The 25,919-nt window shown below is 47.2% G+C and overlaps 1 long non-coding RNA gene across 2 annotated transcripts in view; it reads right to left on the bottom strand.

The window, feature by feature from the left end:
- The window catches only part of LOC136793323 (uncharacterized), a 45,395-nt gene extending 22,085 nt beyond the window's left edge, over positions 1–23,310 (bottom strand). Inside the window, exons 1-3 of one of the 2 annotated variants that reach the window (XR_010838469.1) lie at positions 23,140–23,310; positions 15,215–15,363; positions 11,311–11,424 (exon numbers count right to left, since the gene is read on the bottom strand). This is a non-coding gene — a long non-coding RNA (uncharacterized lncRNA). Of the gene's footprint in view, positions 1–11,310; positions 11,425–15,214; positions 15,364–20,940; positions 21,284–23,139 lie in introns of those variants that run through there. The other variant, XR_010838468.1, reaches the window with a different exon arrangement.
- Between the last annotated feature and the right edge of the window lie 2,609 nt (positions 23,311–25,919).

Consider the following 25,919-nt stretch of genomic DNA (forward strand, 5'->3'; position numbering starts at 1 on the left):
AAGAGATAGTCAAGTATAGTGTCATATAACTTGTGCCAACAACTTGATCTGAACACAAAAAAGGTGAATGGAGTTAGTGAGTAGGGGAAAGACAATAACGGACTCAAGTAGACAGAGGCAGAGACCGCCAGGAGTCTCCCAAATGTCCATTCTCCCTGTATTCTTTAAAGGTTTTTACCTGGACGCATGACCACCCAAATATGGACTGCGTTCCTCAGACAGCCTGGCAGGTAGGTGTGGTCATTGACTAAGTTCTGGCCGATGGAACGGAAACAGAATTGACATATACAACCTCAAGGAAATGTCCTTAGCGGGAAGCTCTCTGCCTGGCTCCTTTTTGTACCTCAATTCTATTGGCTGGATTACAGATGTGATGGCCACTTCCAACCACAAGACAGAAGCCAAGTGTTAAGGATGGTGAAGCAACAAAATAGAAAGACTTGTTTCCTTGATAACTGTGGAGGCAACATATGAAAATCAACATCTGGGATTCCCTGGTGGCGCAGTGGTTGAGAATCCGCCTGCCAATGCAGGAGACACGGGTTCGTGCCCCGGTCCGGGAAGATCCCACATGCCGCGGAGCGGCTGGGCCCGTGAGCCATGGCCGCTGGGCCTGCACGTCCGGAGCCCGTGCTCCGCAACGGGAGAGGGCCGCGCACCGCAAAAAAAAAAGAAAAAAGAAAATCAACATCTATCTTGTTTGAGTGGCTGTTTTTATTTATTTGGGAGGGGAAGGAAGCCATCACCTGCAGTCAAACCAAACCCTACTCCTACAGCGCTTATTCCAAAACTTGTTTTAAAGGACTGTTACTATTACAGCTTTCTAGTAAAATAGAACTCCTGGAGAAAGCATGCATCTTTATCAAAAACAGGGAGAGAGAAAGCGTAAAAGAGATTTAATTGTACCATAAATAAGTCATGATTTTCAGTCGTTAAGACAAGCACAGAAAAATTAAAGTCGATGGTGGTAAGTATGGAGGCCTGATGAGTAGCTCGGAAGGTCAAGTGGTGAAGGAGATGAAAATTTAGAGAAAAACTCAAAGGATGAGGAAAAGGTTAGCACTGAAGATAGATCCTGGAGAGCAAGATGTGATTACACATCTACAATCTCTTATCTGAAACCACTGAAGCCAGAATAATTGTGAACTTTAGATTGTTTCAGCTTTTAGAGATAATACTGTATATTATATATATATGTATTATATATTTATGTATGCATTCATTTTATGTATATGATATTTTAACATTATATATATATATACATATTTATAGTATATACTATATATTGATAACATCTCCAGGGAGATATGGGAAGTACTCTGAAATCAAACATTTTCAGCAGCAAAACATATGAATATTCATACTAATATTTTTTAATGACCAAAAATAGCCTCACATTAGCTTAGGTTATATTTTTCCACCAAAGGTGTTTGCTGGAAATTTATTTTTTTAGAAAACCAATTAACAAAAATTTAAAACTTTAGATAAGGGATTGTGACCCTATATTAAGATTTCCAACAACAGGAAAAGGGTGTACATGAAGGAAAGGTAATGACTACAGAAGTAGAGGAAAATTGTCCCTGGCTTGAAGAAAGGCTGAGTCTATAGTTAGAAAGAGTTTAATATGTTCCAGGCTGGATTGATCAAAAGAAGGATATCCTAGTTTTAAAAAATTCTGAGTTCCAAGGACAAAAAAGAAATATATTACAAAGTTCTTGACATTTAGAACAAGTTACATACAAAAGGGAAAATGAGCTGACATTTGACTTCTTTTCTGCAACACTAGGGATGAGAAAGAATGCTGGGAAACATCACAGAATGCCAAAAGGAAAGAACTGCAACCCAGGAAATGATGCAGCCAAGGTATCATTCCCTATTACAGTCAAAGAGAGATTTGCAGATATGCAAGCACTCAGAGACTACAGCACGTAGATATGGAGCTTAGAGATGGAACTGGAAGATGACTGAAAAATCAATGTACCAAGATATCCTCTTGTGAACAGGATGAAGTAACAGGAATCAGATTTGCCCTCTGCCTGAAACAACTAAAAAACTGCACAACATTTAAACAACGGTTTTCAGACATTGACCATCAAGCATCACAGGCTACTGCTACCTGAGAGAAGGGAGTCATGTGATTGACCCAGCCCACTGCCCAGAGAGAGTTTCAGAGGCACAGCCCACGGACGAGAGCCCTGACTGAGCCCAGTGGTCACAGTGCATTGCACAGACAGGGATGGGATCCTGGGACCAGGCAGCCGGCGCCTGCAGGGCGGAGCACCAGAGATCTGCAGAGGCTCACTCTTGAGACTTTGGCCGAACACCGAGGAGAGCCTGCCTATGAGGAAAGCACACAAGGCTGGAGAAAGGGAATACAGTTAACCTGGTGCAGAGTCACCCCTGTTTGTGTAGCTACTGTCTATGGCTGCTTTCACCGTACAAGAGCAGGGCTGCGTAGTCTGGACAGAGATGGTGGTACAAAACTCCAGTTATCAAATAAATAAGCCACAACGGTGTAAAATACAGCATAAGGAATATGGTCAATAATACTGTGATACCTTTGCATGGGGACAGATGTTTACTAGACTTGTCGTGGTGATTATTTCGTACTGTATGCAAATGTCACGTCACTATGTAGAATGCCGGAAACTAACATCATATGTACATCAACTAATGTCAATTAAAAAACAAAAGAGAGAGAGACTGTGTGCCTCATGAAACCTAAAATATTCGCTATCTGGTTCTTCACTGAAAAAGTTTGCTAAACGGGGGATGAGAAAAAAGAATACTTTTGAATTGAAATACTTGGGCTCAAATCCCTTCATCACTGCGTGACCTTGAGTAAGCTATGTAACATAAGCTTCACTTTTCTGTCTGTAAAAATGGGCAAATAGAGGCACCCTCCTCCGACACTCATACAGTAGTTGTGAAGGTTAAATTAAGTAAGAAAATGAGCTCTGAATGGTGTTCCTAAGCACACAGGGGTGAATCCTTCCCTTCTCTAGCTGGCGCCCGAGCCCAACCTGGTGATGGGAAAAGCAAACGTGCCCGTGGCCCCGCAGGGAAGAGGCCCTCCCTCTCAGGGCCGTGCTATCCGTTCAGTGATGCTATGTCCTCGGCATCTCTCTGGCCTCAACTGGTCGCACCCCTGCCCCCCGGGGTGACGCTCCTGGACCCCGCCAGAGGGAACACTGGCTGGCTTGTATGATTATGATATTACACGACTTTGCTCAGTCCCCGTCCACACCCCCATGACAACTGCTCCATGGACACCGTTTCAACCAAAACCTACCGAAGCGCGCACCCGGGGCTGGTGCAGACACGGCCCCCGACTCCCTCGTGCAAAGACGTTCAGGGGCAGCTTCCCGGGGCCTCTCTGCTCGGGCAGAAGTGCTCTACCCAAATCCACTCCACAGCTTTTCCTGACGGGGCCCCCCGGCCACCCGTGTCCCTCTTTCGGGAGCCCTCTGCCTAGGGCAGGAATTCCTCTGGCTTTGCGCCTTCCTCTGCACCCGCGCGTTTCCAGCGTGGCCGTTATCACTGGGGTGGGATTGATTGCTCAGCAGGTCTGTTTCTCCCACGAGGCCGTGGGGTTCTGGAGGGCTGACCTGGTCACCTCACCCCACGGCTTAACACCCCTCCAGGACCCTGCCCTGCCCTTGGGACAAAGGCCCGGTTTCCTTAGAATGGAAACTTGGCCTTGCTCCTGTTTCAGCCTCTCCTCCCCAGTCCCTCCTCCGGCTCCATGTGCGTTACATTTCTGCAAAGAGCCGTAGTCCCTGTCGCCTCAGAACTGTCCCCCATGACGCCCCCTCTGTGCCAACAGCTTCTCTAACCCCTCTTCTTCTTCCCCTCATTTGATGAATTTCGACGGTGCCTCAGGCCTCCAGAGCCAGTCCCTGTTCCCAGGGACCATGTCAAAATTAGGCTGGCTTCCCGGATGAGCACACACCACGTGTGGGCCTGTCCTGCTCATACCACATTGCTTCCAAGCCCAGTGAAATCACAGCCTTCATGAGGGTGGGCGTACGCGCCAAATTGTGTCCCTCCCCAAACTCACATGCGGCAGACCTCAAAATGTGACCTCATTTGGAGACAGAGTCTTTACAGAGCTAACCAAGTTGAAATGAGGTCATTAAGGGAGACTCTAATCCAACATAACTATGTCTTTATGAAAAGGGGAAACTTGGGAGTTTCCTTCAAAAACTAAAAATAGAGCTACCATAGGATCCAGCAATGCCATTCCTGGGCATATACCCAGAGAAAACCATAATTCAAAAAGACACATGCACCCCAGTGTTCATTGCAGTACTATTTATAATAGCCAGGACATGGAAGCAACCTAAATGCCCATCAACAGAGGAAAAGAAGATGTGGTACAAATCTGCAATGGAATATTACTCAGCCATAAAAAAGAACAGAATAATGCCATCTGCAGCAACATGGATGGATCCAGAGATTGTCATACTGAGTGAAGTAAGTCAGACAGAGAAAGACAAATATCATATGATATTGCTTATATGTGGAATCTTTTTTAAAAGGGTACAAATGAACTTATCTACAAAACAGAAACAGAGTTACAGATGTAGAAAACAAACATGGTTACCAGGGGGTGGGGGTGGGGGATAAATTGGAAGGTTGGGATTGACATATACACTCTACTATATATAAAATAGGTAACTAATAAGGACCTACTGTAGCACAGGGACCTCTACTCAATACTCTGTAATGGCCTATATGGGAAAAGAATCTAAAAAAGAGTGGATATACATATATGTATAATTGTTTCACTTTGCTGTACTTCTGAAACTAACACAACATTGTAAATCAACTATACTCCAATAAAAATATTTTTCTTTAAGTTTAAAAAAAAAAAAAAGAAGAAGGGAAATTTGGAGACACATAACACACACAGTCAGGGAGAAGGCCATGTGAAGGCAGAGGCTGGGGTGACGCTTCTACAAACCAAGGAACACCAAAGGTGGCCAGCAAACCAGGAGAAGCCAGTGGAAAGGCCTGGAACAGATGCTTCCCCACAGCCCTCAGAAAGAATCAACGTTGCCAATCCCTGTGAGACAATCAACTTCTGTTGTTTAAGCTGCCCAATTTGTGCTGCTTCGTTAGGGCAGCCCTAGCAAACTAATATAGGCAGCGATCATGGCTTTATTTTTGTATTTTTTGCCATTGTGTTTACAGAGCTTAGCGTAAGAGCTCAAGGCATATTTACTGAAGGAGACATCTGTACTCCCGAGAACAAAGGGGAGATGTGGTTCCTGCCCTTGAAGATCTGATAATGTGATGGAAAACACAGAGAAGGAAAAAGACAGTTCAAAGTGTTGCTTAAGGTCAGGTCAGAGACATGGATGGGTTAGGCAGAGCTGGGCAGCCACCCCGGAAATGTCCTGCTGCCTGAATGTTGAAGTATGAGTTAGGCGGGCAGAGAAAGAGAATTGGAACAAACGGAGAAACAAAACCCAACAGCAAGTGAAAACATGGACTATTACCTGTGAGTAAGCTGGAGCCTGATCATGAGGGGGTCTGTAGCACCTGCAGAGTCTGGGAACCAAAGGAAGTCAATATAAATAGGGGAGTGACATGCCTGTGCAGGCTTGAGTTCTAGAAATTTCTCTCTGGCAAAGTGGGGGTCGATTACAGGGGCGTGTGACTCACCACCAGGATGCTCAGTGCTCTTTGTGGACAGTAGAAGTGTGTGAGGGAATTTTTATCACCCCTCCACCTGGAGGGCAGGCAGCATCCCTAGGTCTGGGTCTGGCTGGGGACAGCCTGTAAGGTACATGCCCTGCCCCCCCAGACCAACTCCTATTTTGTCCTTTCAATGGGCAGCAATAGCTCCTCACCGGATGTGTTGGTCTACTATTTTTAAGTCCAGACAATCCCCACCCTCCTAGAATCTGCCTCTAATTCTTGGAAGTTGGGGTAAAACCACATGTTTTTCATCATTCCTCAAAACCGCTGGCTCTGAGTACGTTGTTCTGTGACACCAGGGAGGGGCCTGTGGACATCTGTGTGCTGTTTCTGTTTCCATTCATATTTCTCCGGCAGAGGAAAGCCAAAGCGTGCAAAGCTATAAAGACCACAGGGAGGGTCAGAGGGCAGACAGGACCCTGAAGGAGTGAGGCTGCCCCAGACACACCCTCCCCAAAGGAAACAGGAGCAGAGAGGGGCTCCCAGATCCGAGGCCGGCGCCCTGCTGCGGGACACCCGCAGGGGCTCTGCCCAAAGTCAAAACACCTGTCTTGCTCCTGTCGTCTTGGTCTTATTTTTATCACCTCTCAGAGGACGTGTAGTTGCCCTGAACGCTGTGCTCAAGATCAGAAGGAAAGCAGGCTCAGAGAACTCATTCTGCGGGAACAGGACGCATTCTAGGGGACGGGAGGAAAGTACCCAGGCAGACCTCACTGAAGGCCCGGCCGCCACCGCACCCAACCGTGGGGCCTCTGCATCCTCGAACACTGTCCCCCAACTGCCTGCAGGGCCCAGCCTGGCCCCAGGCCCCATGGAAGCCAAGAGGATGGACATGGTCTGGGCACTGTGGGAGTTACGGTGCCTATTTGCCCCTGCAGACCCCAAATGCCAGGGGGCCCATCCGCTGACCTTCATATTATGACATTATGACGGGGCTGGTGTTGACATTTCCATCAGCACGTGCAGCGCCTACCTCGGTGGTTCCTCCTTCTGTCAGCACTTCAGAGGCGCTGAGGGACACAGAGCCGGGGGGTCACCACCGAGCAGGGCCGCCACCTGTATGGGCAGAACCTACGAAGACATGGAATTTCCCTGCCGGTCTGGACGGGGTTTCATGGGCTTTTCTCTTACTTCCTCTCTTAGACGTTTAAACAGCGTTATTACTGATGCAAGAGAAACCCAGTGTCCCGCTTCAGTCTAACAAGGGTTGCATTTCAGCAACGTAAGGTTTTCACCCTGCACCCAGAGGGGCGCAGGGCAGGAGCGGAGAGAAGCAGCCCTCTGGGCCCCTGGAGTCTTCTCTGCTGTAGAAACTGCTGAAGTCTCGCCCCGCCCACCTATCAGGACATTTGAAAGAATTCATTCCAAGTCATGTATTCTAAGCCCTGAGAGATGTAAAAGGAAGGGAGAAAGAGAATCGGGGCTGTACAGGTCAATTTTATTATTACTGTTGTCAAGGACGAATCTGTAGACAGTGTAAGAGAACAGCGCGTTTAGACCAAAGACTTTCCACTTCTGTGCAACACACTTGCAATGCAGTTAAAAAAAAAAACAAACTATGAATTATGAATCAATATTCCAATTGAGATATCCACCTTTGTAAAACATCAAGATCTCCATCTTCTCTTGAACAATAGGAGGACATAGCAACCTTCACCCAGCTATCTGCCTGCCAGCCAGCAGCTCAAGCTCAGGAGCAGCTCTTCTCTCTAAACGGGGCGTTATTCTCCGATTGGCCTGAATCCTACCCAGTCTCTTTTCGTCATTTATCTTACTTGCCTGGCCCCTGCAGGCCCCTGAGTTGGTGGAATCGTGCTCACCCGGTGGACCCCGAGGTCAGATGTGGGGAGAGCTGGGCCAAAGCCCACCTTGGTGACATTCCTTCCGCTGGGACAGGCTGAGGAGTCGTCCGCTTGTCCTTCTGCAGAAGGCTGCTCTTAACTCTCCAGCCTGTACGAACAGCTGTTCAGAGAGCATAACCTCACAATGAGAAGAACCCGCCGGGTTCAGTCCAGGCTGGACAGCAGGCTTTGGTGCAACTCATTCGAAGTCCATATGAAGCCAGGAAGCATTTCTGCCCCCTCAGTGCCACCAAAATAGTGACTAAGACGGAGCCTTAGCCAAGTACAAACAATCACATCTGGCTACCAGGGGGGACCCAGCCAAGTGGGAACAGTCTGCCCCCAAGGCAAACCGAAGTTTCATCTCTCTCAGGAAACACCTGCTTGAGATATGTAAGTGGTCCGTTTTCCAGAATGTTTTCCAGAAAATTATTTTTTAAAAAAACAAGATTTGCGCACCTATTAACATCACATCATCTATTCTGGTGTTTAGACAGATTGCAAGGTGGGGGATGATAACGGCTAAACACTAACACTTCAAACGCAGATAGTTAAAGATGGCAGGGCAGATAGTGGTCCCCAAAGCACTGGAACATCTGGTGAACTCGGAGCGTGGAAGAGACCATGAAAGAAGAAGCAACGATTTAACTTCTCTTTGCATAGATGCACAGTGTATCTCTCTTGCTTGACTTGGAAATATTAAAGGAACCACAAAAAGATACCAGCTTTGGGAAATCCCATGTCCCCTCCAATTCTGACTGAAAAGAGCAGGTGGTCTCTGTCATAGGTCCTGATCCCTGAGGTCTACTGACATTCGGAATGGGCTGTAGGGAGAAGCGCCTCTCCCTTATCTACCAATATGGCCCGAGGGTGGGCATATGACCCTTCCTCTAATATCCTCCCTTCCTACTGGCTCACCCAACCTACCTCTGCATTCTACACAGTTAATACGACATTACGCCATTTAACTGAAATGTTTCTACAGGTATGGGGTAGCAACTCTCCATGAACACACAGAGACTCCTGAGTATCCTGACGTAATAAATACAGCGTTCTGATCTCCAGTGTAGGATTCCCAAACTGCCTTCCAGACCCTGGGGTCATACTTAACTCCTAACGCTTAGAATCCTTTAAAGCATTTCTCAGTTCCTTAAATTTCAGACGCAAGAAGTGAGACTCAGAGAAACCTCAGGATTCCTTCTCTTGCCTGACGAAGGCCCACCTTCTGAGTTCTGGTTTCCTGTCCGAGGACCTGCCACTTCTCGATAACTCACAGTGGGAAAGTCCACGCATGTCAAAGAAGACCAAGCGTGCCCAGGTGGACCACGACATTAATATTCAACCCACAGCAAGGTGCTTACCAGTGCCAGTGCCTGGCTATTTGACCTAGAGATGCATGTGCCTGATAGCTGACCCTTGCGGTTCCCTTAGAAGAGTCAATTCTGCCCACACTAGGTGGGGGTATCCAAGCTTTTACATCAGTGGAGGGCAGCATCAGCTACTGGCTTCTTACCTCTGAAGAACTTTCATCAGCTAATTCAGCTAAGCATTCAAAGCCCTGTGTCCTCCTCCTTCTCAAGCCATACTCCCCAGTGTAAGATAAATAGGACTCATCAGAGAAGAAGGAAAGAGACAGGGCTTATGGGTGAAGATGTGAGTTTCAGCTCCTTCTCTGCAACTGAAATTCCTTCCAGCTCACTTCCCTTGCCTGTCTGCTCTACTCAGCCCATGTGAGGAGCAAATGACTCAATGCCGGTGAAAAACCCTATTATAAATTACCATGTAAAGTTAGTTATTAACTAGCACAGAGGATGCACAGGAGTTTCTGTGAGATGACTTAACCGTGATTTCTTCCACGTGAATTGGGCATATACATCTTCCTGAGACGCTCATTCCGTACCTCTGCAGCATGGCTATCAAGTCCAGTCAACGTTTCTAGGGTTAAAAGGTTGATTTCTTAGGATGCCAAGAGAATCAGCCCAGTTGGCAAATCAGCACTATCTGGTGGGAGGCCTTTTAGAGAATCATGAATAAATATGGCAAAAATGAATCAATTAAATGTTTTTTTTTCTCTTGTTACTCTGTCTTTTGTCAATATAATTCACAGCACCCTGAATGTAGGAAGGTAGAGGAAAAGTTTTTCCTACCCCACAGTGTTATTAAAAATATAAGATCCTGGGCTTCCCTGGTGGCGCAGTGGTTGAGAGTCCGCCTGCCGATGCAGGGGACACGGGTTCGTGCCCCGGTCCGGGAAGATCCCACATGCTGCGGAGCAGCTGGGCCCATGAGCCATGGCCGCTGAGCCTGCGCGTCCGGAGCCTGTGCTCCGCAACGGGAGTGGCCACAACAGTGAGAGGCCCGCGTACAGCAAAAAAATAAAATAAAATAAAATAAAAATAAAAATATAAGATCCTGGGCTTCCCTGGTGGCGCAGTGGTTGAGAGTCCGCCTGCCGATGCAGGGGACACGGGTTCGTGCCCCGGTCCGGGAAGATCCCACATGCCGCGGAGCGGCTGGGCCCGTGAGCCATGGCCGCTGTGCCTGCGCGTCCGGAGCCTGTGCTCAGCAGCGGGAGAGGCCACAGCGGTGAGAGGCCCGTGTACCGCAAAAAAAAAAAAAAAAAAAAAAAAAAAAAATGCTTTCAAATCCCAGCTCTGCTTCTTAGCAGCTATTGCCCTTAGGGAAGTTATATATTCTCTGAGTTTCGATTCGCTCACCTATAAAATTCAGTCAGTAACACACAGTAGGAACACAGCAAATGCTGGAGTCATCGAATATGCGGATAGGTGAGGGGTTGACAGTCATTGAAATGAAAACTTGTTTGCTAAACCCAGTTTCAGCGGATCCAGGGTTGACAGAGAATTGTTTTCATGGAATGACAGGGTAAATGGAGAAAGGCGGTGGATTCCGGAAAAGGGCTGAGAAGCCCCCTGCCTAGTTCCTTAACCATTCTGGTTAAACATCCAGGAACCGTTCTACTACATCAAACCTAACGATAAATAGCCCAAGCTTTTATGAAAGAATGATCACTGTGGTTTGATGCGTCCAAAAAAATCTCATGGCTTTCCTGAATAGGACTGCGCCCAGCTGGGTGAGCATAAGGCCTTATAAGTACAACTCGCCTGCATTCCACTGGCATAAATTCCAATCAGACAGTCATCCTGCTCCCCCCCTGTTCCCATCCTCTGGCCTTTAAAGAAGAGGTAACTGTCCTCCTAAGGAAACATATTTTCGGAAAGGGCAAAGGCCCTCTCACCTCTGTGGAATCATTTAACCCGTGACGATTTTGCATTTACGATGCTTTTGTTTTCACAGAGGGGTCACAAAGCTTAGTTCAAGGCCAAGAGTGAAAAAAAGTTAAATCGATGATAGATTTTCAACATGAATGTTTATGGTAGTGATGAAACTATCTGCTTTCTCTACTGATTTGGGGTGCACACTTACACATCACACACGTACACAACTATGAGGCATTTATAAATGCATATCAGAGAAATGAATGTTTCACGTCGGCAAGTTAATGTGACTTGGCTACTCTAAACATCAGGCAGTTAATGTCCAAAATAGCTCATCCCACAACCATGCTTCGGCTCCCAACTGATCATTTTGTTAACATTAAGATTAGACAGGAAATACTGTTTTTATAGAGTCTGGAATTTTAGCGAATCTAAGGACTCCTGATGGTCTTATTTATTTTATTGGTGGGGCTCCCAAAAGGAATTTCACACCGCAGGTAGCAAAAAGTAAGCATTTTCTCACTTACCAGAACCAAAGTCGGCTGACACAGAAGTAAAGCGTCGCTCAGTGGTGTATTCGTGGTACAGAGATGAGCAATGCGGCACAGAAAAAAAGAAGTACACCCCCTCCAGTGGTGGTACTGAAAGACACAAAAAGAACAAACAAAGTAACTGGCTCAGTGCAAAAATAAGTTGGAGTGGGACAGGTTTCTGAGGCTTTGAAATTAAGAAGAGCACTTAGCTCAAGCCAGGGGGTAGAAATTGTAGCCTTAGGGGGGTTTGTTGGCTACAGGGATGTCAGCCCTGCCTGAAGTAAATTTCAAAAGCTGAAACTTTTGACCCTATAAACACAAACACACACATTTATTTTTTTTTTTTTTGCGGTACGCGGGCCTCTCACTGTTGTGGCCCCTCCCGTTGCGGAGCACAGGCTCCGGACGCGCAGGCTCAGCGGCCATGGCTCACGGGCCCAGCCGCTCCGCGGCATGTGGGATCTTCCCGGACCGGGGCACGAACCCACGTCCCCTGCATCGGCAGGCAGACTCTCAACCACTGTGCCACCAGGGAAGCCCGAAACACAGACATTTAAAAAAATGGTTCCTGGAGCAGCAAGCAGGGTAATCTCTTTAATATTCTCCCAGCTCAATACCATTCCCTTCATCTTATAAGTCTTTCTAATGCAAGAACTGAGGCAGCTTACTCTGAAAGGTTTAATGGTGGAAAAGCCAATATGTAGAAATATAAGGGGTCCTAGAAATAAAGAACACTTCTGCTGCTGCAACCAAGGTCCTTAACAAGGGATTCATGCTTTATTCCAGGCCTCGAGCTTCTGAGAACTTTCTCAAACTAAGGGACATAAACCTTCATATGTGGGCACCAGGTGGGCCTGTGGGCCTGCAATAGCGGGAGGGGAGGGCTATGGTCTCCTGTCCTGAACTTCATTACCAGGTGGTACGTTACAATGAAAGCAAGTCTCAGACTGAATTCTGCCATAAAATAAACATTTGGAAGCCAGCAGTCACGAAAAGGTTGCATAACCAGTTCTGCAAATTCAATGAGGTATCAGTTCTCCATCCTCCTGGCGCTCTGACAGATTCCTTGTATAACAGATTCACTTAAGGCAGATGTGACAATATTCTAACACCGCATTTAGCTACACATCTAGTCAGAGTCTGGTGCGACCATGTTCCTACAAGTTGTGGATACAGGTCCCGTTTCAAATCCTAAGCCAGAGACAGACTGCATTGGGAAGGTCATAAACTATCAGTTAGGCTTTCTAGATCAAAATACCCTTTTTAAGCAAGGGCAGGAAGATCTGATACAGTACTTTCAACCAACTCACATATTTGAAACACTTCTTATTTCACCAGTGAAAATTACTGCTAAGATCCATTGTGTTAAATATCCAGGCGGCTGGTGTTTATTGGGAATGAAGATAGGGGAAGTGCTTATAGCTGTCCCTAGCCTAGGACCTTCCTAATAATCCTCCCACAAACCTCCCCTGGAGGGCATATTCATTCCCGAGGAGGGTCTTTCAATATTAACTACCTGCTCCTGAGGTGTCAATTAAATAAAGACAGATATCACACTGCCTATGTCAATTGAAGACTTTACAGCACTTTTGATATGACATTTTATTGTTTCTAGTCGGAACTCAGACCAGAGATCCAGGCCTTCAACTGCGCTCTGGGCTTAAGAGAGCACTCTCTCTTTTCTTTCCCCTGGCCTGGAGTCTTGGTCAGAATCTGCCTGTATCCAATAGTGATGCCTCTTTTCTCTTGCCTGTGCCTTGGACCAACCCTATTTACCAGGTGGTGGTAACCAGGTCAGAGCTCAATTCCTTCCCAGGGTCACCAGTGGAATTAGCCTGAGGAAATGATGTTTTGGCCTCAAGTAATCAGTTTGAACTCTAACATTTTCTTTTTTCTTTTTTTTGTCTGCGTCAGGTCTTAGTTGCGGCATGCGGGCTTCTCTCTGGTTGTGGCGTGCAGGTTTTCTCTTCTCTAGCTGTGGCGCGCAGGCTTAGTCGCGGCATGCATGTGGGATCTTAGTTCCCCGACCAGGGATCGAGCCTGAGTTCCCGGCATTGTAAGGCGGATTCTTTACCACTGGACCACCAGGGAAGTCCCTAAGGGTTGGTTTTCTTTCTATAACTCTAAATGCTCTGATGTTTCTTCTCCACAGGGTCTCTCATCCTCTGATAGGCAAAGCCTGCGGCCCTCAGGGACATTACAGGGCAATGTTCCAAGCGAAGGAAGGCGGAAGCTGCCAGACCTCTTGAGCCTGGGCTCTGGGACTCGCAGGTCTCTTCTGGCACATTCTACAGGCCAGAATAAGACACAAAGTCATCTCAAGTTCTAGGGAGTGAAGAAACAGACTGTGCCGCTGGAATAAGAGGCGTGGCTGGGGCACGTTGCAAAAAGTATGCATTCTAGCAAAGGAGGGATAGGTAGCCATTAAACAATCAACCAGTGCCGTTAAAAATATTTTATTTTGGGTTTCCCTGGTGGCGCAGTGGTTGAGAATCCTTCTGCTGATGCAGGGGACAAGGGTTCGTGCCCTGGTCCGGGAAGATCCCACATGCCACGGAGCAGCTGGGCCCATGAGCCATGGCCGCTGAGCCTGCGCGTCCGGAGCCTGTGCTCCGCAACGGGAGGGGCCACAACAGTAAGAGGCCCGCGTACCACAAAAAAAAAAAAAAAAAAAAATTTATTTTCCTCATACGTGAAATAAGAACGATACCTAATTTCTAGGGTTATTATGATGATTAAGTGAACTAACATCTCTGAAAGGCCTAACATATAAAAAAACACCTGGTGAAAAGGCATCTATTATTAAGGTCATTACGGACTAAGGTTATAGACAGGTACCTCTCAAAGGAAAGTCTCCTGTTCTAGAACACTTGTCTTGTTAACTTGTCTCTTTTTCTTGGTAGACCCTGCAAGACATATGACAAGAAACTGAGTTTTGTTGTCATATTTGGGGGGAAAAGTCTTGCTTATCCCTTCCTTACTGAAAGCTCCAAAATGCAAGTGGAGTAGGAGATGAAGCACCTTGAAATTTTAATTTGATTTGCCTTCAGTTTTTGTGTTTAGTTCATATGTGTGCGTATGGGTCAGTGTCCAGTCAGCAAAACAGAAACCACTGCAGGACTTTCAAATGGAGGGCGTTAACATAGGAAATCAGCTACAAATGTGTTGAAGGGCTGGAGGGAAAAAAGGAAAGAGAGAGAGAGAAGCTGAGCTCACTCAGAGATTAGTAACTGCAGAAAGCTACTACCATCCTAGGGCTGACCAAACAGAGAAAAAATAGTGTTGGGGAAAAGAAAAAATGGTGTTATCCCGAATCCACGACTGCTTTGCTGCTGAGGTTGCTAGGACATCCACTGCTCCACTGCTATTGCTGGAACATCTTTCCGGAACCCAGGAGGCTGGACTCCCACCCACAGGTGCCGATCACTGATCCTGCTGTTACCAGAGCCAGCGTGCAGGAATCCTGTGCTGTGGAGGCTCCAGGGGCATCTCTGCCTCTCCTGCTCACATTCCACTACCTGAGCACAAACCCACATCACCCACTGCTGCTGCCGCTGCCAAAGACTTCAGCAGAATTTTTTAAAAATTGGCTTCTCCTTTCCACCTACCTTCCAGTCTCCCAGCCGTGTCTCCCATTGGTAGAGCCCAGCTGGAAGCCAGCTGGCAGGGGAGTCCGGGAAATGTAGTTTGCAGGCTTCCAGCCCTCCATGGAGAAAGGCAGGGAGAGTGGGAATGGAGCTGAGAGGCTACAGACAAAGAACCAGCCCCAGGCGCAACTCATGCACAGATATTTCACACAGATGTGTGTGTATCTCCAGATGTTTTCCACTCAGGTCGATCGGAAGCAAAGAGAGCATACATTGAATGTTTCAAAACCTCTAACTGAACATTATCTCACCACAAGTAACCATCTCACGATCAAACCGCTCTCCTTCCTGCCCATTTATTCCTCTCTTCCTTAGGATGAGCAGGGACTATTGCACATGCTGGTGATAACTTGCATGCCACGCCGCACTTTGCACAACACCGGTGGAATCACTGCAGGCTCTGTAGAAACAGGGGAACGGGGGGACCTCACATCAGGTCGGCAACACAGCCAGTTTCCATGCCCTAGCTGGTCCACTCACACATCAACACGGGCGAATCCTGATGACTGGCTCCCCCTAAGGGGGCTGAGGACAAGTAACCTTCACTGAGCCTCTGTCCTGGGCCAGGCACCACGCTGTGTGCTTGCATACGTTATCCACCTTAGTCTTCCTAAGTACCCCGACTGCTAGGTATCGGCGCTCCCATTTTTCAGACTGGGAACGTAAAGTCTAACATTATAAATGGGTACAGAGAGAGGATTTGAACCCAGGTCCAACGTACTCCAGAATCACATTATTTCCATGATACCAGCAGCCTCCCAATCAACTTTGGGAGTTAAGATGTAAGCATTGAAAGAGCAGGAGAAGGGCTGGGCAGAGAAGGGCAAGAGCCAGGTGACTGGTTCGGACGGAAGTGAGTAGAAATGGTGGAGGGGCTGGGACGGCCACCACTTGTCACAGTTGTCTTTCTCCTGTGTCCCCTTTTCCCTGCCAGTGTCTCTCAGAGGTCGCGAGAGGCCTAGGCCACTTGCTTTTATTTATTTTTTTTCCAGAACCCAGTATAAGTTTGGATTTGGGGTCCCGGCCAAATGTTTCTGCTCACCTCCGCCACGGTGGGCCCCCCCCCGTGCGGCCCCTTCCTCCGTCTGCACCCCAATCCGCTGGGCTGCACGGGGCAAGCTTCTTACATTACACGTAAGGCCTCCTCTTTCAAAAGGTTGTAAATACAGCTGGGCAGGGCCCAAGCCTGCTCTTTAATTGCTATCCCTGCGGACCCATTACCTCACTGTGCACCCCGGGGAGATCTATAAATATCTTCTGACCAACTGAAAAAACACACTAAGCTTTTTTTTTAAAAAAAAAATTCCCCAGCATTTTAGGAAAAGAGTGGCCACTGAACTCAATTTCATGGGCTCATTTTGAGCTACTACAAAGCATGAAGGAGTCCGTGGTGTTGAACAAAATGAAAGAAGTAAACCATAAATATAGACCATTTTCTAAAATCTCTTCCTTTTAAAATCTGATGATACAAGACAGTATTTCCTGCCTGGATAGCCTTGTAGTCGGGTCCTCACCCCACACACCCTGCTCTCCTCTGGAGAAGAACAAGAAGCAAGGAAAAAAAAAAAAAGGATATCGTGTGCTACTGGGAAATTGCTGGCTAAAAATTCCTTCTATCTCAACACTTTGTCCTCCTAACCTAGTTCTGTGAAATATCTCCATGGTCCAAAGTTTTATACATTTAAGCCAAACAGAACTCAGAGAGGAGAGAGAGAGAGAAAATGAGATGTTCTGAGGTCATAAAATATTTTAGCTTCCATTCTAGGTGAATATCATCTATAGAAAAATGGTGTTTTTTGTTTTTTTGTTGTTGCTGTACACGGGCCTCTCACTGTTGTGGCCTCTCCTGTTGCGGGGCACAGGCTCCGGAGGCGCAGGCTCAGCGGCCGTGACTCACGGGCCCGGCCGCTCTGTGGCACATGGGTTCTTCCCGGACCGGGGCACGAACCCGTGTCCCCTGCATCGGCAGGCAGACTCGCAACCACTGCGCCACCAGGGAAGCCCGAAAAATGGTTTTAAACACCATTTTATGAAAACCCATGACTGGGAAGCAACTAACAAGGGGTTTCCTCTCTGTGAATAGTTTGGTGTTTCTTTTGGAATTTCACATCACCATATTTTCAGCAGGTGGTCAGAAAAGCAATAATGGTAATTCTTCAATTTTACAACAACTATAAGACAGATCATCCCAAGGGTCTGAAAAAAGTATATCCCCAGTGGTGATTTCTTAGGACGTTTTAAGACACTTTCCTTTATAATGCTCAGTGAATTCCACAGGCATTTTCAAAATGTTGCTTTCCTGCCTTCAATTTTAGTTCCTCTTTCAGCTGTGGAACAGCAAAGGCTGCTGCAGAACTTACCTTCTCCCACCCTTCTGGGGTCTCCAAATAGAAATGGATGGAAGGACATGCATGATATTCTGTCTCTGGGCCCATGAGCCTGTGATTCGGAGTCTACATTACTTCTCAGCAGTGTCAGGTTTCTATTGACTCAAGAGTCCACCCAGAAAATTGGGGAAACATCTCTTGCAGAGCAATAACAACTCTCCCTCCTCCCGCTCATGCATTGGCCACCAGATACAGGAAGGAAGTCACAACTTAAAAATAAAATTCACACATAAGCATCCAGCCGACATTTCAATCTTAACCTGAGGTCTCATGGTGTCCCACCCTGAGATTTACCCAATGTCATGAACAGTCACGTGGATATTCAGACACCTCAGACTGTCTCCTCTGGGCCGGGATCTTCCTGGGAGAGGTACCCGAGCAGAGTCAGTTTTTTCCCCTCTGCTGAGAAAACCTGGCCCGTGGCTGGACTTGAGTCCCACACCCACACCTCCTGTGCTGCTGCCGTGTCCATCTGCCTTGTGATGAATTCCCCAGGCTTTAAGACAGCGTCCTTGGATCTCTTCAAGTTTTGCTTAAGGAGGATTTTGGAATTTGCCTCCTGGACACACATGATGGATGAAAGAGCTTGTCACTGAGAAACTTTCATCAAAGTCTCTGCTTTTATTCCTCCCCTGGAGCCTGCCCCACCTGAAAGAGGTTCCCAGGCATGATCTGGTCACACTCAGAGCCCAAAGCAGCCAAGAGGAGCTTTCAGTGTTTCCACCCAGACAGAAGGTGGGTTTTAATACCTTGAAGTGAATGCACTTCTCCAAACAGCCTTTCAGTAAAAGATCGGTGCCAACTTCTGATATGCATATTTCTTTTCTTTCCTTTTTATTTTTTTTAGATCATTTCCTGGTAACAGCCAGGACTCATATAGGTGACTGACTCCTTTCATAATCCCCCAGCCGGCCTCAACACCTGCCCAACACCTCTTCCCTCATGGCAAGGCTCTGTTACCCAGAGGTCAGTATGAGGCCAGCAGCAGAGCCATCTGGCCCCCAGGACGTGGGACATCATGATTCGAATCCAGCGATCAGGTTCTATTAAGAGACCTCTATTTGGAGTCTGGTGCTCCATTAGATAAATTGTTTTTCTGAATGTTAACTCCAAATCATCACTCCATACCAATGAAATTAAATCAGACACCTAGCCCTAGATACGCCTTCAAAAATTATTAGTCTCTGACTATTTACAGACTCAGTCCTTTCCCAACCCTTTTCCCCACCCACTGGCTAGTGTCGTGTATTTATTTGCTGACTAAAATTCTTTCTGTCCTGGTTTCGCAGAGTCCCCCCTGCCCCCATCCTGTGCTGGAGGTTGCAGAAACAACCTTATCTTTTGGCAGCAATTTTCGAAAACATATAAGTCCTTTGCTTTCCTCTCCACCTCCCATCCCCGCCATCCTGTACTACATTGTACTAGTGCCAACTTCCCAAGCGTTTCTCCGGGGCATTGCACTGGCATATGGTCCATGGAAAAATACCACCTGATAGCTTTGCTAATGCAGTGGGATGATGGGAATTCAGGGGATTATGGAGATCATTTCTCTGCGGTGTTAACGGAAGGTCAAGGTCCACCGTACTCCGTGTCCCTGCTTTAGAACACAAAGGCCAACATGACTCTCCCCTTCTCACCGTACCAGCTTCAAATCGGAGAACTTGGGAGCCAGTGGGCGTGGCAGCATATGTTGATTTGCTGAACCACCTGGTGAACAAATATTTACACCTCCAGGTGCAGCTTCCTGGGCAGGGGCTGCACAGGGAAAGTTACCTCCCTAACTCTTTCCTCCTCTTGCCTTTAATAAGTCCCAGTTTAAACCAACTTCAATGGATCCTCTTTTTAAAGCTTTCCAGCGCAGTGTTCATAATTGCCCCGGATAGAGCTCCTTATTGTGTAATTTAAGTCCACTTCACTTCGGTAGCCAATCTGTGCCTTATAGACATTTACTAATCCATTGTGTGTAACTCTCTTTTTTTTTTTTTTTTTGCGGTACGCGGGCCTCTCACTGCTGTGGCCCCTCCCATTGCGGAGCACAGGCTCCGGACGCGCAGGCTCAGCGGCCATGGCTCACGGGCCCAGCCGCTCCGCGGCACGTGGGATCCTCCCGGACCGGGGCACGAACCTGTGTCCCCTGCATCGGCAGGCGGATTCTCAACCACTGCGCCACCAGGGAAGCCCTCATTATTATTTTTTTCACTGGAGTATAGTTGATTTATAATATTATGTTAGTTTCCAGTGTACAGCAGAGTGATTCAGTATTTTTGAAGATTATACTCCATTATAGGTTATTACAAGATCATGGCTATAGTTCCGTGTGCTGTACAGTGTGTCCTGGTCGCTCATCTATTTTATGCATAGCAGTTTCTGTCTCTTAATCCCATACCCCTAATTTGTCCCTCCGTCACTATTATTTATTAAATTGAGTGAAGAAGTTCCATGTCGTCGTATCTCATCCCAGACCTCTTTCTGGAGCTTTCTGCGTTGGTGACAGATTCAGCACCCGTCGTACCCCCCGCTCCTGCATCGCTTCCTTCCCAGGGATGCTGACTCTGTCTTGCTTGCTGCGCGGAAAGAACGAGTCCTCCTCCGTGGAAGCGCCTCCTTGGCAAGTTCTCCAGCACCTGCCTTCTTTCCCGCGTCGTGTGGCCTCGGTTTCCCCGAGGCCTCCGGGGCCCCCTTGGAGCCCTCTTAAGGCTGTGTTTCTGCCCTGAGCCGGCCCATCCGGTCGGCCCTGAGTTTCCCCTCAGTGCACGGCAGGCAGATGAGCAGCGGTAGAGTCTGAAAACGCCGGCACGAACGTGCGGCCCTTCTGCAACAAAGGCCGAGCCTGAGCCCGGGAGGAAGGGCGCGCGCACAGGGCGGCCGCAGCAGAACGCAAGGGCAGAGCACGGCCCCGGGCGCTGCCGGTGGGCACGCGGCCTGGAGGCCACGCGGCCCGGAGGCCACGCCTGGGGCTTCGCAGCTGCGGCTGCACGGACACTCACAGCCCCCTCCCACCCGGAGCGCCGTCTTCAAACCTAGAGGTGGGTTTGAAGGGTGAAGGGAACAAAGAGACACGGAGAGAGACGCAGGAAGAGGGGAGGGAAAAGAATAGACTGCACGGCAGGGCGTGGAGGAGGAGGAATAGGTACGGGTTAAGAGTGGCTCCGAGGCCGAGAGATGGGTATCAGTTCATAGTACACGTGAGCGCGCAGGCGCTTCTGACATGCAGGAGGCAGCACATGCTTTTGAAGGCCCACCTATCCTGTAGTCGCTTTGTTGGTGAGGCCTTTGCTCTAAGCGTTCTGTGATATAGGCAGAGGCATTGCAATCATTTGAAGGACCTTGGCTGGAAATGTTGGGGAAGTATGCACGTCTAGAAACTTCTCTTCTATATTTTTATTTCCTCCAAGAGTGCCAGTGCCACAAAAATCACAGGACGTTGGTTTGAAGGGGAAATGACAGCGGTGAGGCAGCTTGAAGGATATGTGAGGAAACCGTAGCATAAGGTATGAGCATAGGGCTGGCACTGCCTCTTTGAGAGAAGCTTCTAAATGCCCACCGTCCAATACCATGAGAAGCAGCCACGTGCCTGGGAGGACTCCTACCTCTAGCCACTGAGCCAGCCAGTGGTACCCGAGCCAAGCAGCCCGGCGGGGACGCGCCGAGGTTGATGGTGCTGCCATGGTTCTTCCCGCCGCCTGGAAGGGAGTGCGTACCCTCCACAGTCTTAGTCATTCCGAAGGCTCAGCTCCAGACCACCGCCAGCAGGAGGCCTTGCCCGACCACTGCCACTGCTGAGCTCGCAGCACTCACTGCTTCTACTAATTACAGTCTGCTCTTCCCCAGTCTTTCCAAGCCGATCAACATTTTGCAGATACGAGCAGCAAGGGTGTTCAGAATTCAAGAGAAAGTTTCAGCGCTCTATGAAAACGTAGAAAAAAAATCTGAATCTCTTGCAGAAGCGTCTTCCATTAATGCAAATAGGAGCTGGTTTCATCACTTCAAGAAACGGGACTTTCCGGTACATCTGGGGAAGTTGTAAGTATGGGTGAAGGGTTTGCAAAGACATTGCTCCCTGTGTTTGAAAAGAAGTCATTGATCAAGAAGGCTATCTCAGGACAATATTTTTCATTTTAATGAAGGAAGCAAGTCACTCTCAGAAACCAATGTCCTTCTGAACATTCCATTCTCAGGGAGAAAGCAACAAGCCCAGGGTATAAAGCTGCAAAGGATGGACTCACTGAAGTAGATGCAATGCCAGCTGAGATGAACTGTACTAATATTTTTATTAGCACGGTTATTACTTTGATCAGTACTCTGGTTGTAAGTTCCATACGTTTAAATGATCTGCCCCAACCCTACTTTTTCCATAAGCCCAATTATTTTTCATGCTTGAATGTTTAGAAGTCAGGTTTTTTTGGGGGGCGGGGAAGGAAGATGCATATAGGACATTCAGTAGAAACCCCAGTATGTGGCAATTTCTGGTTTGTTGACCTATGACACTATTTTCCGGATTTTTGTCTCATTTAACTTTGCTGTTATTAGTTTCCTTTTGCTGGTGTAATAAATTACCACGAGCGTAATGGCTTAACACGGCACCTATTTGTTTTCTTACTGTCTGCAGATCAGAATTCCAAAATGGGTCTTAATGGACTAAAATCAAAGTGGTCGTAGGAGGGTTGTGTTCCTTTCTGTCTTTTCCAGCTTCTAGAGTCTGTTTTCATGTCTTGGCTCGTATCCAACAATGGCCAGTCAAATCATTCCCATACTGTGTAACTCTGACTTGCCTCTGTCTTTCACTTACAAGGACGCATGTGATTACATTGGGCTGAGCTAGATAATCCAGAATAATCTCCCCGTCTCAGAGCTTTGACTTAATCACATCTGCAAAGTTCTCTCTGTCACGTAAAGTAACATATTCACAGTTTTCAAGGATTAGGACGTGGATGTTTTAGGGGCCTGTTATTCTGCCGCCACCCTGTCATTTACCTTTCCATGTGTTCACGCTCTGGCACCCCCAATAGGTTGGAAACTCATTGAAGGGAGGGATTGATTCTTTGTCTTTTTATTCCCTACAGCAATTGCCGGATCCAAATTCTCAGAGGGTATTTTTACCACTTTTTAAAAATTGAAGTATAGGTGAGTTACAACGTTGCGTTAGTTTCGGGTGTACTGCAAAGTGATTCGGTTACACATATGTTCTTTTTCATAATAGGTTATTATAAGATATTGAATATAGTTCCCTGTGCTATACAGTAGGACCTTGTTTATCTATTTTATATATAGTTCGTATCTGCTCATCTCAAACTCCTAATTGATCCTCAGAGGGTATTTTAAAATTAACTTTCCTTCCTGATTCTACTTTGAATAACATCCAGGTATGGGCTGTGCTGAGCCAACCACGGTACCTTACCTTCTTGCTAGGCATTGGGGATACAGTGATGATTAAATATGGACCCAACTTCCAATAAATTTGCTTTGCAAAATGTTCAGGATGACTGGCCAGCATCCAGGGGACAGGCTCTTTCAGGCATGAATAACACATACAACTAAAGGTAAAAATAAGTGTGAGACCAAATCAGATGCAGTTTGACAGAGCAAGGAGAGCTGGAAGGAATGGAGGAGACAGCCAGTCCAAGTGGGTCTATTTTCTCTTATACATTTTGAATAAGGTCTCAGAAAATCAAAGTGGTCATGAGGGGCCAAGATAGTGTGCAAAGAAGTAACAGTATAAAAATGAGAGCCCAGAAGGCAGCAAAATATGTTTATGCCTAAATGTATCAGAAGAACAAAGGAGTGCTCACCTTATTTCAAGTGACACGATAAAATATTTTAAATGTATATACACTGGGGCTTCCCTGGTGGCGCAGTGGTTGAGAGTCCGCCTGCCGATGCAGGGGACACGGGTTCGTGTCCCGGTCTGGAAGGATCCCATGTGCCGCGAAGCAGCTGGGCCCGTGAGCCATGGCCGCTGAGCCTGCGCGTCCGGAGCCTGTGCTCCGCAATGGGAGAGGCCACAACAGTCATGAGGCCTGCGTACCAAAAAAAAAAAAAACAAACCAGTAAATGTATATACACTAATGGGGGGGAGGGAGAAGGCAGGAGGGACAGATATAAACAGCCTTCCTGGGCTTTTGCTTTGTCAGTCAAATGCTCACACAAATCCGGGCTCCATGTACATTTCAAGCTTCTCTCCCTCCACCCCGGCGCACCCCCTCCAACTCTGTAGGTACGATGATGTAGTCACATTACCCCATACTTCCCTACCTCCCTATATTTAAAAGTGCAGTGTCCTCCTGCCTAGTGTTCCCTCTTGCCTCACCCATCTTGCCGGGTTTAGCTCAAATGCAACCAGATTCATCTCAATGAGGAAAGATTTTTGCCCCTCCTGGACCCCCAGAGCGCTTTGTTTGCAAAGCACAAGCACCGACCATGTGTGGTTTCAAATTCTGAACACAAATCCCCTTACAACCTGTAAAAGCAGAATCTGGTGCAGCTAATTGTATTGTCCAAAGATGGAAAGATTACAAGAGTATCCAGGCTCTTCTAGAACCTTACCACTAACCATCCAGATGTAGGGTCGAATTCCCATTCCTTTGAATCTGGGAAAGCTGTGACTTGACTGTAACCAGGAGAAGCCAGTGGAAATAATGCTCCATGACTTCCAGGTCACAAGAGGCTGTGGAGCTTCTGTCTTGCTTGCTGGCACTTGCACTTGGAGTCCTGAGCTTCCACACCAGAAGTGCAGCTACCCTGGGGCTGCCATGCTGTGAGGAAGCGTTCGCGTGGAGAGGCCCTGGATAGGTTCTGCAGTCCACAGTGCCCATATTCAAATGCTCCCAGGCCAGGCACCAGATGTGCAGATGAAGGAGTCTTCAGATGATTTTAACCCCCAAAGGGTGTGACACCCCCCAGCTGTCTAAGCCCCGATAGCATGGAACAGAGGCAAGCTATCCCTGCTGTCTAAATTCCAAACCCATAGAATCCATGAGCTGGTTGTTTGAAGCTGCTGAATTTTAGGCATAATTTCTTATGCAGCAACAGTAACTGGGGCACCAGGTATGAGCAGTATACATATTTTCACTAAATTTACTGTTCAGGAATGTTCCTGAATCAGAGTTATCATTATAGCCATATGTCATCAGAAAGAAGAAATATTTGGGGGGTGGGGGAGTAAATCACCTTTCTAGAAGAGAAAAGTGAGCACAATTTGGGTGCCTAGAGACCAATGCAAATAGGCACAACTGCCCGTCCCCCCAGGATCCCCCAGGGTGAACTGCCCGGCAGGTATAGGAAAGATCACCACCCAACATAGGCAGGAGTGGTCCCTGCAGGAGGAAAGCAGCAAACGAAGCTTATCAGACAGATCAGGGATTTCCAGGGAGTCATGGGAAAAGCCCTTTTCTGTTGCATCTTAATATTTATGTCTTTTTTTTACATATTATATATATTTTAAAAATTTTATTTTTGGCTGCATTGGGTCTTCGTTGCTACTTTTCAAAGCAACTTCGTTGCTTTCTCTAGTTGAGGTGAGTGGGGGCTACTCTTCGCTGCGGTGCGCGAGCTTCTCATTGCGGTGGCTTCTCTTGCTGCGGAGCACGGGCTCCAGGCACACAGGCTTCAGTAGTTGTGGTTCGTGGGCTCAGAGTTGTGGCTCGTGGGCTCTAGAGCACAGGCTCAGTCGTTGTGGTGCATGGGCTTAGTTGCTCCGCCGCATGTGGGAGCTTGAACCCGTGTCCCCTGCATTGGCAGGCAGACTCTTAACCACTGCGCCACCAGGGAAGCCCCAATATTTATGTCTTTTTAATGCCACATTGTGGGTAAGACACACATACACACACACACACACACATAAACACACTGTACTGCTGACAGGGGACAGGACTTCCTGGTGACTGGATAAAGCAGTTGTTGCTGGGACGAGAAGGGAAGTGTATTCTTCCAGTGAGTTTTGCTTTCTGTGGCTGAAATGTGAGGAACTTGGCAAACTTCCCAGTCCAAGAAGCCCCTGTGACAGACTGATAAAGGAAGGAGACTAAGCCCCACCAAAGTTAACTGAAGTGAAAGTGAGCTGTCCTAACATGGGATCCTTCCTTATAGGGGGAAGGCTCCAAATGAAAAACAAAACACAGTAGATTTTGTAATATTATCTTGGTGGTTAAGTAGTCGTCTATAGATACTGTTAAGACATTTAAGAACTCAAGTGATTATTATTTGGACTATGTGTTTAAGATATCTGAACAATTTTGTGCAAACCAGGATGGGCATATACAGTTCTTGTATTTTCTTCTCCAATTAAATTAGTTCATCAATAAATAATTACTGAGCAGGTAATTCTAAAACTGTTCATTTGGGTTTAGAAATCCAAGAAAGAACTTTAAAAAATCTGCAGTAAATGAATGTTTCCACCTATATACGCTGGTACTTACTGTGTATTGGAAATCTACTCAACATTCAAGGATCCAGACTTATATTTTAAATATCAGCCTTCCTTCTTGTTGTTCAGAAAGGTGTACACATGCACTGAATATTGGGTTTAAGGTACATTGGACTTAGGGTAATCACCTACCAGACACCCTCAAGT

The sequence above is a fragment of the Kogia breviceps genome, chromosome 20 (genome assembly GCF_026419965.1).
Source record: "Kogia breviceps isolate mKogBre1 chromosome 20, mKogBre1 haplotype 1, whole genome shotgun sequence".
In the NCBI taxonomy this organism is placed as follows: Eukaryota; Metazoa; Chordata; class Mammalia; order Artiodactyla; family Physeteridae; genus Kogia; species Kogia breviceps.